Raw genomic sequence first — 13,537 nt, forward strand, 5'->3', positions numbered from 1 at the left:
TTTAAATTTCATCCTTTTTGTCAGTATGAATTTTCTTTGTGTCTCTTTGAAAATCATGATCTACTAATACATTCATAATCAAATTTCTTATAGAAACATAGTAAAACAAATGAGCCAATTATTTCGTAACTAGTTTGTTCGCCAACTTAATCGTCCAGTTAAACAATCCAAAACAATATTCTCCCACACCAGGATTGACTTTTTTGCTTCATAAACATCCTTTGTAACTGTCATTTCAAACCGTATGCAACATTCAAATGCTTCAACTAAGTAAACGATAAAAACGATAACTTTACCCTCTCGCTTATGCTTTTTGCAAAACAATTTAGATGGCAAGAGACACACCGACACCGCAGCACAACGTTTGCGCTCAACTGCCAGCATGCTGTCAGTGGAGGCGCCTGGTTGTTTATGACTAGACGAGAGTTTACCCCTACAGGCAGTCAACAGTTTGTCGACACTATCGTTTCGTTTCACACTGTCGTTTCTATCTCGCTCCCACCCTGCTCCAAACGACTGACAGGCAGCCAGCTGCAATCCGGATAGCACTGTCATTCGGTCGGCACTGTCAGCCGTTCGGGTGTTGTTTACTTTTTCCACTTCGGTTTTCCGGCTGCATGCGCTAAGGTAGCAGTGAATGGAATGAGCAAGCGAAAAAGAGAGAGAAAGAGAGACCGATGCACGACATGACTTCCTTTTATCACATTTCCAACGTGCGCTCGCAGGGGATGTTATTCTAGCATTCGGCTTTTCCTCACCTATCCTCACCCGCAAGTGATCTGCCGTTCCGCCGGAATCGCTCTGTGCATCGCTGCTCGCGAGTGAATTTTGTAACGTGGAAAAGCGTGAAATTCGCCGTTAGTCGGTGCCAAATCGTGACCGCGTTCGCACACAACCAGCACGATCCCGGGATAATCGAACTACTGTGAGTGTGAGCTAGTGAGTGAGTGGAGTTGAAGTAACCCATAATAAAAAAGTCCTTTTTAAATTAAGGTGCAATTTGATTTTTAACAAATTTATTCGAAAGTATTAAACCTTTTATCTGCTTAAAAAACGAGTGAAAAAATAATCACACCAAAATGCCCGTTACTTTCCAACGGCGGTTCCTGGCTATGATCGAAGGAAGTGGTTAATTTCGTGCTCATTTGTTTGGAAAATTACCCATCACACGCCGTGCCAACCGTTACCGAAACGAGCGATTATCGGTGCATGTGTGTTGCTGTGTGTATGTTTCACCCGTTGTTACGCCGAAAATGTGTTAATTGAATTCAACATTAAGAGTGAAATTTGTTTCCTTTTCTTCCCGCCCGGTGTGTACCGTCGTCGTTAATCCAACCAGCTCGCATCTCACGTGCCGGCCATGTGCTTCTTGCCCTGCGAAAGTTTTAAATTGAACCTAAGAAGCATAAATAAAGCATTGCGAGCCAAAGACGAGCCAGTGCGGTACGCGGGTTTCACGTTCGTGTACCGGATTCGGTGGGTTAGCTTAAGCTTGCCGCGAGACCGACGAGGCTGGTTAATTAGATTATTCCGACAGATCCTTTTGCCTCACATCAAAGGCATCGTTTTAATTAATCTCGTTTCCTTAACGAACGCTGAATAATGGCCGTATTAGGTGCTGTTGTTGGTCTAGCTTATTTTTTTGTGAAGTTTAATTTTGGTGAAGCGAATAGCAAGCTTCTAACGTTACAACGGCCGCGGCTATTTATCTTAGTCTATTTGGCAATATTTGGTTCACCGTTCTTTCTTCCTACCGTTTTTTATGTTTTATACTTTCTTCATTGATTTTTCACCCAATTTTGCTCCCAACGTCTTAGTTGCATTTTGTGTTTGTCCTACCTTCATAGTGGTTTTCTTGTCTGTGCTCCGACTCAACGCTTCTCGGAAGACCAAACAGTAACCAACACCAATTACACTTTGGCCGTAATTATGACACGCCAAAAAAACATCTTACCGCCGGAACCATTTATTGTATCTGACCCGGCACCATCTTCAGCGCAATTACGGCACTCATGTGGAAAACTATTTGCACCCGGTTATGTTGTGTAATTAAAACCGTTTTACGTTCCCTCATCAGCCAGCTGGGAGTGTTTCTCGGTATTCAGTGAGAAAGTGGCGGTTAGCACGGCGGTGATCCCGATAACGATCTTGATTCATCCGATTTTGCCTTCCCCGGACCGACCCATCCCGTACTGGGCCTTAAGCAGAAAAGGTCACTGGAGCTCGAGGTGAACGGTGAGCTCGTTGTGCCTGGCGTGTTTGTGGACGGAAGTGTGCGATTGTTGTGAAACGGCTTCAAATATCTAATTACACTCATTTGAATGTGGTTTCAGGGAAAAGGGTAACATTATCATTACGACAAGGATGTGTTGGTGCTTTAAAGTAAAGAGTGTCTGTGTACGTGAAAGATTTGCCTGGTTGCTGCAAGACATGTGCGGTGGAATGAAATCGAAACAAATGTGCCAAAAGCTATGGAAAACGAAAGCAAAGCAAGTGAAAACCAGTGCAAAATGAAAGAAAAATATGAGAAAGTGAACAAAAGCAAATGAAAACAGGAAGAAATTTATGTGAAGTTTGTGCAGTTTTTGTTACATCCAAAATAAAGTTTGAAGGTACGTCATGTAACGTAATGCACGTAACAAGCAGACATTTTCCACGAGATTGAATATGGTTTGTCTTAAAACTCCAATTTCCTCTTAAAACTCCAAGTCAATCAACGATTTTCTACGATACTTATAACGATCTCAACAAACCTCACCATTTCAATTATTAATCACCAAGTCCATCTTTGCGCTGTAATCTCACTAATCTGTAATCAATACAAATCCGCTCCAACCAAAACTATCGACAAAATGCATCTATTTTGCATATATTTCGTCGACATCTCGATCAATCTTCTCCCCCGCCATCTTTCTCGATCCATAATAAACAAATGTTCATCATGGCGCCCCAAAGCCCCAGACCGCACACAGAGAGTGAGACCATTGGTACGAGCGGGGACCGAGCTAGCAACCATCCGTTTCCATGGTTTAATGAAGTTAAGCTCCGGGGTGAAAATTTTCATTTCATCCCGCACACACACACACACCTACACAAACCTATGCACACGTACAACAATTCGATGAATCATTCAACTCCACTAGCTCAACATAACTCCAGCACCGGACCAGATTACAGCCAGATTGTTCCGTTTTTTGGGGACTAGTATGTAAAGGTGGAAAACCGCTTTGTTTCCTGCTCTACATCTGCAAACGAGCTCTTTTTGTTCATTTTTCTGGTGGCCAAAGTTGTTCATCAGCTGGTATGGCACACACTCCCACGAACTGTATTGGTGGTACATTGAGGACACCCGGTCACTTTATGCAGCGAAACGAGCATTTGCAATTCAAATCCTCATTTCAAGCTGGGACCGGAATGCCACAGATCGGAAATTTGACTCGAATACACCGCCCTGAAACCCTAACACAAAGGAAAAGCCACAACGAAAAAATGCTAGTAAAAACAAGAACAAATGTAACGACAATACGGTACCGAACACCCGAAATAATCAATCCATTGGCCACCACGTAAATAGAACTCCCCTACCAGAAAACCCCCCGCGGTTTTAAATGTATTTTCTTCCTACCCTCCGATTGAGTTTTCCACCTCACACACCCGAACCGGAAGCGGGTGAGAAGGTAATTGAACTCGCGGAACGCATCATCAACCTTACCATACAGATAATGGATTGTTCCGAGCGATAGAAAACACGCACCGCTTCGTATGTCGAGCCACTTTTCAACGGCTTTTCATTGACAGGTTCTTTTCCGTCCGTTAGAAAACATTCAAGAGCGGAACGAAAAATAAGGGAAAAGTTCATCAGCACCCTTTTCGTGGAATTCGCATTAGAGCAAGGGTGTAGGGAGAGGCTTACAAGGTCACAAACTCAATTTGCTTACGACTGCTGCCACTTGCCACCTTTGCCAATACCCTCCTTTATACAATGGAATAAATTTTCCATGAAAAATCAACTGTCGCTTAGGCTTAAGTCACCCGAAAGCGGGGAGAAATGGGATCGATGTGTTTTTATTTCGCCGATTGAACAACCTTCCATTAAACACCAGCAAATTCCATTTTTTGACACCCTTTTCCGATGTGCTTGTTTAACTTTAAATTTATGCTGTATTTGATGAGGTTTAAAGTTGAGTTATTTTTTTACTTTGGAGGAAACATGACGAAGAATTAAAATAAAATTGCAATGTTTGATTCGATTGAAGAGGTGAAAGATTTGTTTTAAAAAATAAATAAATAATCATCGTTACAATCAACCAAGCTTTAAAAAGTTAGCAATGGAGACGCCTAATAAGCTTCTACAATCATGCTTATTGAACATATTTAGCTTGATTTGAACTTCTGAGTGATAGAATTTAAATATTTGCTTTAAATATTTGCATAAACGAATCACAAAAACAATTGAATATATACAAGAAGCCGTACACCCAAACTTCCTTGATGAGGCTCGCGATGGAGACGCCTGGTAGGTTTCAACTCCACAACATCGACAATGCAACAACTAAATTACAAAATTTGAAATAAAATACAAAATTTAAGACAATCCAATTAACATGGGCTGCGATATTTTAAATCAGAAAAAAATTAAGATTCAAAGTTGCAATATTTTGTTTTGCCATGCAGTCAACATGAATATGGCTGATAGAGAGAATTTTTTTACCAGCCCAAGCCTCTCCTAAATCATTCAAAATCGTGTTAGTTTAAATTATTTATCTGTTTTAAAGTTGTTTTATCTTCATTTTTATAAAACTCAAACTTTCTACCAGCTTATATAAAAAAACATTTTCATTACGGCAATGGAAGATCGAATGTCCCTCAACTCAACGCTTGAATTCGTACCTTTATCACTGATCCAAACCGAATTTCCGCTCCATGTTTTTAGCTTTTCACCTGAAATTTTCAACATGCCACCAGTGACACATTTTTCCCATTTCTCGAAAATATGACGACGGCCATTCTAGCCCTTAGCGCAACAACCGCAACGGCAAAAAGAGACCTTCCTATTTTCCCCACTACGACCCACCATCTCATTTCCACCCTTAAAACCCGCGCCCGGGGTGCGCTTTCATCTACCACCGGAAAGATAAATTAAATAAACATAACTCTTGCCTTAAGGCGGTAACGGTTATGGTTCCCTTTCGGGTGACAAACATACAAAACAAAACGCCACGCCACCTGGAGACACCTTCACCGGTATGGATATCGGTGGTACGCATCGAATGGAAAATCACGAAAAGCTTTCCATTTGCCGTACACAAATCCCGCCCGCCGAGCATCGAGTGTAACACCGCACCGATTTCGTGACAAAAAGGATTCACCGGCTTATCTCGGGCCAGCTGTCTTAGTGAGGCTTTCTGCGAGGCTCGGAAGAGCTTGGGTGGTTTGGAAAGGTTTTGGATTGAAATATCCAATTTCAGCGGCGTTTTGCTCCAAAAGGAAACCAGTCGTTGTTTGTCAGTAGTGGGTCTGCGTAGAATGGTGATTTGATGATTGGGATTTTTGTTGCTATTCTCTATTGAAGCATTATTTTTGGCTTTTCTAAAATTGAATGCTTTGTCAGGCTCAGATCAGAATTCTTTGGAAAGAAGCGCTCCGAAAATCATTCTCAATTAATATTCCAAAATTAAGATGGCAAAGAGTTTTCTCCCTACAATCATCAATTTATCATACTTTTATGTCGAGAAGAGCTCAGTTGAAGAAGCATGATAGAAAACTATGAGGACACTCCTTTTGATGATTAAACATTCCTTAATCTTGACGAATATTTTAACACTTTCTGTTTGACTTTCAGTTAAAAGCGAATGTTTTATTCCGTCCAAATCACTCACCACTAGAAACCAAAACTCTCCTTAACGATGTCGAGAAACTTTACAACACAATTACCTCTTTCGCTTAATTGACTGTCCCATGCAACACAGACGGGCGGAAGGAAATCTCGCTTCGCATAACACCGACCGAAAAAAGCTTTCAACATCCTGTAAATTCCACATCAGCAAGGACTTTGAATTTAAATTGGATTTGAATTCCTTTGATTGATTTGTTCATGTTGCTGCTGTGTCGATTCAACATTCAAATGTACAATTTTCTACACTCATCGGATACATTTTCCTGGGTAGGAAAATCCGATACACACAGCTGTCTGGACAGCGGCCTTCTTCCCTCCGAACCCAGACGTCCATCTCGGTCAGTGCTGAGTGGTGGTAATTTGCATATAAATTCGATCTGACGTCGGCAACGTCGTCGTCGTCGAATCGGAACTTGATTTCTTTGCCATGTCGACCAGCTGGTCTACGTGGGGAATTTGGTTTCGATTTAGCAAAGCGTCCTTGACAGACACATCGGGAAAAGCCTGGTGCTGGTTCTGCCTGTTTCCACAAACATTCACATGCACCTTTCCAAACAGAGGCCCTCACTGTGATGTCTGACGTCTGGTGGTGGTGAAGAATGTTTCACCTCAAAACCGAACTCGAACATCAAGAAACATGGTCGGTGCTTCCAAAAATAAAATCAAACCCCTTTTTCGGTACGAAACGAATCGTGGTGGTCCCGTCATCCGTTCAGAACGACAGAAATGCAGAAAAATGTTTATTCATGTACCTTTCGGCGCGTTCTTGGTTTTAGTGCCACAAGCGTTAGTTTCACCAGCCCCTTGAACCCAACCGTTCCGGAACCTCTTCCACTAGGAATTAGATTCAGGAAACCACCGAGAAGGCAAAAAAGAAAACCGAAACGAGAACACGGAGTTGCTTTAACCTTACCCGGACGATTTGATTTATTAGTACCACAACCCCTAAAGTTGACCCTTTTTTGTGCCATGTGCCTCGGTGTGGTTCTGCAAAAGTGTGATTTAATTCTTTGATTTGCTTGAGTTGCTCTTTTAAGTGTTCCTGCCATACTTCCCAGTCTTGCGGTCAAACCAAGCGATGATAAAAGGATCCCCAATACCTTCGTCGCCATCAAACAAGTTATCGTAAACACCCGGTTTCGGGTGTGACAGATTACTCTTATCATTATTCCACAGCACACCAAGCGCTTGGGTTAATTAAATTTTCCATTTGTGTGCCTTCATTGCACGAGCCACACAAAAAAAGTCCCAGAAAGAATAACATAACCATTTTCATTTCCATTCGATTGCTACAATTGAAATACACTTCGTTATTATTAATTACCTCGAGCCGGGCCGCGAACGACATGATGGAAAATCATCACTGTCCCGGGGACATCCAGCATTGAAGATGCTGGTCACGCTCGCGTGATTTAAATAATTAAAACCCTTACTTTCTCGCTTTCGATACACGCGGTACCCGCGATACAGACAAGTTGCATCATTGTAGTGCAGTTTGTGATTGTGCAATTAAAAGGAGAATTGGGCAGGCGAATGGAAAATAAATAGAAACAGTTCAGCAGATGATATTTTGCATAAATATCATGATTCATTGTTTAATCTTTCATTTTAAGTAACACATTTAATGATGTTTTATTGAGTTTTTTTTTAAACACTTTTTTCCTTTAATTTCTCGCACCCTGTCCTTTCTGTCCTTATTTTTTCCACTCTTAAAGCTTTTTCACTCGTAGTTCCCTAAATTTTCTTCATATTAACTATTTTCTTCTTCTAATTCTTATTGTAATTGCTACTTTTATATTTAAATATAGAGTTATGATTCAAATGCTCCTTTTTCTGCTTTCAAAAAATCTTCTTATGAATATTAATCTATTTTCGCTCTGTATTTCTTTCTTTCTTTCTTTATTTTCTTCTCTTCTTCTACTTCTCCTTCTCATTCTTTTTTCTCCATCTTCTTCTAATTCTTCTTCTCCCTCTTCTCCTAACTCTCCTTCACCCTCTTATTCATCTTCTTTAGCTTTCATTGCTCTTATCTTGTTCTTTTACTTTTGCTTCTTATTATTACTTCTTGTTTATCTTTCTTTGATTTTTCGATTGATACTTTCATTATTTGTTCACCGTTGTCCGCTTACTGTACATTAAGTTTGAATTTTTCTTTATTGTGTTGCTATGTTCGTTATTAAGAGATCTCTCACTTTTTTTCTGAAAATCTCATGTCATATTCTTATGGCTGTTAAAGACTTGTAATGGAGATTCTGCCGTTCAAATTATTTTGAAACTACATACAAAATGTTTGTTTAATTATCTGATTTTGTCATACAATTATTTTATTCAAAAAATCTGAACCACTCAAATATCTATAATAAGAATAGAAATGCAATCACCATGAATCGCTTAACTTCACTAAGATCATTTCACTTTCACTCTCCAAGACACCGCTTTTTTACTGCACAACAGCTGATGTATCTCAAATTTTTATCTCACATTCAAACAAACATCATTCGCTCCGCTGCAAACATTCGGCAGCTGAGTTTTCCGATTTCCGATCATCCGATCCGGTACCGACATACACACAAAAGAGCGAAAAAAAAACTAAAACCGCTCACCCCGACATTGATCGTAAATCGTTCACGCATCTGCACCAAACTGGATCCTGGCTGTAAACAGACCTCTGCCGAACGCGCCACACCACAACAAAAGCATCCCGGGAACGAATGGAGTTAGTGGCTAGTGGTGGAAGAAGAAAAAAGTCCCAAACAACATCGTTCCACTAGCTATAAAAAGAACGAGCTGTTAATGCTGGTTGTGGTCAGGCCACAGAATGAAGGCGTCTCGGGGAAAAACACTTCATTTTTCATTACACGCACTTTCGACTGTGCTGGTGTTTTCGGACAATCGGTTTATTTGAAACAAAGGGCTTGCCGTACACAAACGATCATGTAGTGGATTTGTAGCTTGTTGATCAGTCTGTCATTCGAGTCAATTCATCTCAGCGGCTTTCTGTTGGAAAAACGATTTGACTTTTCCTTCACAATTAGTAAACACACGGCACGGTTGGGTAAGATCGTATCGAGCTCGAGCATTCCTAATTAAAAGCAAACAATCAACAATCTGCTGGTTGCTCATTCAACTCACCCAAAACCCGCCCGGGCAGCATGCGAGCGTCAGGTAGAGCGCTTTTCCGGACAAGCCACATATTACATATTAATTCACTTTTACGCACGGCCAAACAGGGAAAGGAAAAACAAAGGAAAACAAGGGCCAGAAGAAAGGTGAAAACTTTTCAAACATTAAACCCAAGAGAACACACACACGATGTAGAGTAAAATAATTGCACTAACCGTAAAAGACCGCGCGTGTGTCTGTGTGTGTGTGTGTGTTTGCGTTCAGTACGCCATTTTTAATGGTTTACTCTGTCCGACTGTGGAAAAACAGGGAATAGAATTTTTTCTCAACTCCTGTCCACCTTTTTCTCCCCGTTGGCTCTCTGGTTTGATTTAAAGCACCATGTGGGTCGTGAAAGGCAAGTGAGCACACGTGAGTGATGAAATAAAAATAATAATCCCAGATTAAAACAAAAAAGCCTCCACAATCCACATCCGCTTCCACTTATCGTAACAACCCGCATGATGTTATCTTTCACGGGCTCGGTGAAATACTTTCAATCTACTGGATACGATGGAAATCCTGTGGAAAACCTGCATTTATGATCCTTTCTGTTTCGCCTCTTCTACCTTTATGCCTGCGGCCTGTGCGAATACTCGAAATGGGCTACGAAAGGCTTACAAACACAAACGAGCGCGCGCCAGCCCTTACCAACTTGCTGCCATTGTTTATCGATCAATGGAGAGTTACGCTAAGTGCAACACGATGCACGCGCTAATGAACGCACCAAGCACAAACACACGCACGCACTCGACCACTCTGGACACATCTTGAACGTTTGCCATGACCACCGCCAGGCACTATCTTCCCGTCCCTGTTGGCACTTATTCCCATCGGATGCGCTTCGGACGCCCTTCCAGTGCTGTGCAGTGATGTTTTAATCTATATGCAAATTACTAACATCTTGTCGCGGAGCACGCGGTACCGCCTGAACCCCTTTTCAATGTTGTCTTACTGCGTCGTGCTGCACTGCGGTCTGCAGGCGGAAAAGTGCACTGCTTTCGCCCAACCCACCGTGAATCTGGCCGGCAGTAGCAGTAGACAGGAACTCGCAGCGCTGTATCTAGCTCGCTCACGCATCCGCTGGCACACATCCGGGCCAGCGAAATATTGGTTTCGTTGTACATCCGGACCAAAGCGGGGTTCGAAATTTTGTGATGATTCACACCATTTAAATGGTTGCCGGCTATGTCGGTAAATGGTTACTCATGGTGGTTTCAATGGACGACTGTGTTGCGTTTGTGTCTTCATTTCCTGGAATATTTTAATGCTTCAACCTAGTGAATTTCTGTTTAACGGAAGAGAATTCATAGAATTTCAATTTGGGGATTTAAAATTGGCATGTAATTGATTGTGTTTCTAACAGGTTTTCTTCGGTAATAATTAATTGTAATATGTGTCAACATTTTTTAACTTTTCTGCAATAATTCGTGTTGACTGATCATCATCTGCGCTATTAAACGAAATGTCTCACGAAAATAAGAGGAAGATTATTGATTCACTGTAAAAATACTTTGGTAAATGCTGAAATCCTTGAAGCGATAGCAGACAAGTCTGAGTACAACTTATGGCCTCACTCGGACGGTAAGTAGAGACAAGCTCTGAACAAAAAACGATATGCTTCTATATATGTATTGAACTTCCAGGGGAAACGTTCAGCTAGTAATTTATACTTAATAATTCATTTTGAATTCCCAGAAAAAAACAATACCGTAGTATGCTGTTGTGAATTTTGGCTGCTCAAATATGGCAAGTTTATGGCACATCTACGACTCATTTAATCTTCGACTAATATCTCCAAGAGCTGGCAAGTCCTTGAATTGTAGCAGCTCGTAACCTGCATACTTATTAAGGTAGAGCAAATCCGTGTTTGGAACCAGATATTTGATCAACATATTCATTTTTTTTTAGAATAAGAGCATATTGTTATTGAATTTGTTTCCTTAACTATAAATATCAAAAATTATATTTTATTCAAAACTTTGTTAAAGACTCTATATATTCAAAGAAAAGACGAATCTTTGTGATAATTGCATGAGAAACCTCTTGTTCGTTCTTGCAGTCCAAGTAGAATACAACACCTCTGTTGTTGCTCTACAACATCAACATTTACGGAACATAGTTCTACAATTTCATAAACTACATCCAACACGCAGCATATTGATTCGAGATGATTCTGTCTCATATTAGACCACAATTTCCCTATCTAATCATATTATGCTGAACGCTACAATGATTGTAGCCATTCGCTGAACTTCTAAAAACATTACATTGACCAAATATACCTCAACACTCTCATTGAATTACTGGACTTTTCACTTAACCCAACCAACCGGAACCACGGCAATAAATTATTTTCCCCTAAATTAATCTTCTGTCGAGTTAAAATTTACAAGGCGTTAGGCAACGGTGAACAAATTCAATTTCATAATCCACACAACAAGCGCCGGAACCCGTGCCGCGTATTGCAATCACGTATTCCACCAAACACCAAAACATCACTGTGCAGCATGATCTCCCGTATTCCTCCAAAGTTCTCGCCCTCTATCGAACAAAAGCCTCATCCCAGTGCTCGGTAAATTAAATTAATTTCTTTCAATTGAATTTTATTTAATTGCCACCAATTGTCACTTGTTGTGTTTCGCTCGAGCACGGACACCACGGTTTCGATTGCACCGAGCAGTCAAGCTTGGGCAGGCTGGTTGGGAGAGCTAGAATTCAACCCCGGTACACCGGAAATTTTTGCCCAAATAAACCGGAAGCTGGTGGGGGAAAAAAAAACAAAGTTTTATAAAAAATCCAAATAAACAAACAAAATGGCGCTTCGGTATGACCGACGTGTCTCGGTTGCACGGATGGCTGGCGACTAGGTGTGCGTGTGAGGCGGTCAAAAGGCAGTGGTGGACCTGCGCCACGATTATGTGTTGTGGTCCGGTGAACTAATTTGCCATTGTTTGCGGATCGCTCGTTTCCGGAGCCACCGGACTGTGGCTTCCGGTGTTGTCGGCTTTGTTGAGGAAGAAGGAGAAAAAATGAAGTTTGGAGCGTTGTGTCGATACACAATGGATCTTTAATTAGTGGGAAAGGAGAGATTAAGCAACAAGTTTAAGGGATTGGGTAAGCAACAAACACACACACACACACATGATTCAATACGTCTTAAAGAACAATACGGATCGATGTTCCTAGATGCCACATTTAAAATCTAATAAAATTCCATTTGCTGTTGCTGATTCGTTTCGTCCACTGGAATGTTTCAAACTTCCCGGTACGGTTCACACCATTTACTTGAAGCGATTATCTAACGCACCAAAGAGTGTTTCGACTCTTCTTACACGACGGCTAATTTATCCCACCATTTAATCAGCACATTACCCATCATCACCATCCAATCCACGCCACGATACAGCCCGCCAATCGCCAGGCGGATTCCACACTCCACCGACCAACCGTCCACTAACCGGTCTGGTGGTGGAAAACAAAACAAACCACCGAGTGCTCAATCGGATCTCTCCGCCCCCTTGCCTGCCTACACTCCGTGGGGCAACTGACTAGAGACCGGCCATAAAAATAACACAAATCGGTTCTTTCGAGCGGAAATCTCACCCACGCCCCGACACACGGCGGACACTGACGCCTTGGGACGCCTGGGCGTGTATCGATACATCGACGACCCCCGCCGGGGTCGGGTGTGGTTTCGTGCCATCTTGACGACGTATCTGGAGCAGATGTAACATCAACATTCGCGATACATTGCAAGCGGCACAGAAGTGGAGTTTGGCAAACGTTTTGTTTCGTGAAATTGAATGAAAACTTACGACCCGAATCGATCGGACAGGATGTAACAAAGGGAAACACTGGCAAGGAACCAGTGTTTTGTGCTGTTTTAGCGGTCGTTCTGCCAAACGTAGATTGCTCTTCCGATCGATCTACATCGATCGATGTCAGTGGATATAGACTAACGCCTAAGAACTATTGGGGCATCTTCTATGGCTGTTGTTATACTCCGATATAAGATGTTTTCTATAATTATATAGTTCTATGTACACAGTACCCAATAGATTGGTCTCTCTAAGAACACCTCCTCCTCATACATAAAAAAAGGAATAAGAAAAACAAAGCGCTTAAAAAATCATTTTGCTGTATTTAAGACAATATTACTAAAACAAAACAACCAAATCACCAAGTATTTTCAAATCATCCTCAATTAATTTATATCCATCTCAGGATAGGTCAGCTTCGTATCTCGTTCGGAACATCTCTGAGTAGGTCGAAGCTTAGTTTAAAACTACTGTTGACACAATGATACATAAATAAATAAATGAATAAATTTCCCCGCAAATTCTTGGCTTGCTCTGTTTTCCTTTAATCCAGGTCATAAGGCTTGCGAGGTCACCTTTAACATATTTTTCCATTGAATTTCATCTTCAAGCTTCTAGTCGTGTGAGAGGGAGCGAGAGAGATAGCTTCCTTAAAAAG

The 13,537-nt window shown here is 41.4% G+C and overlaps 1 protein-coding gene across 12 annotated transcripts in view; it reads left to right on the plus strand.

The window, feature by feature from the left end:
• Positions 1-839: 839 nt before the first annotated feature.
• LOC118513650 (potassium voltage-gated channel protein Shaw-like) overlaps positions 840-13,537 on the plus strand; it is a 60,043-nt gene continuing 47,345 nt past the window's right edge. For 4 of the 12 annotated variants that reach the window (XR_004906499.1, XR_004906498.1, XM_036059724.1 and 1 more), the window contains exons 1-2: positions 853-993; positions 2,334-2,612. The gene's annotated coding sequence lies outside the window, so the exon portion shown is untranslated. Of the gene's footprint in view, positions 994-2,333; positions 2,613-10,892; positions 10,912-13,537 lie in introns of those variants that run through there. The other 8 variants (XM_036059728.1, XM_036059725.1, XM_036059729.1 and 5 more) reach the window with 8 other exon arrangements.

Source organism: Anopheles stephensi, chromosome 3 (assembly GCF_013141755.1).
Source record: "Anopheles stephensi strain Indian chromosome 3, UCI_ANSTEP_V1.0, whole genome shotgun sequence".
Taxonomy (NCBI): domain Eukaryota; kingdom Metazoa; phylum Arthropoda; class Insecta; order Diptera; family Culicidae; genus Anopheles; species Anopheles stephensi.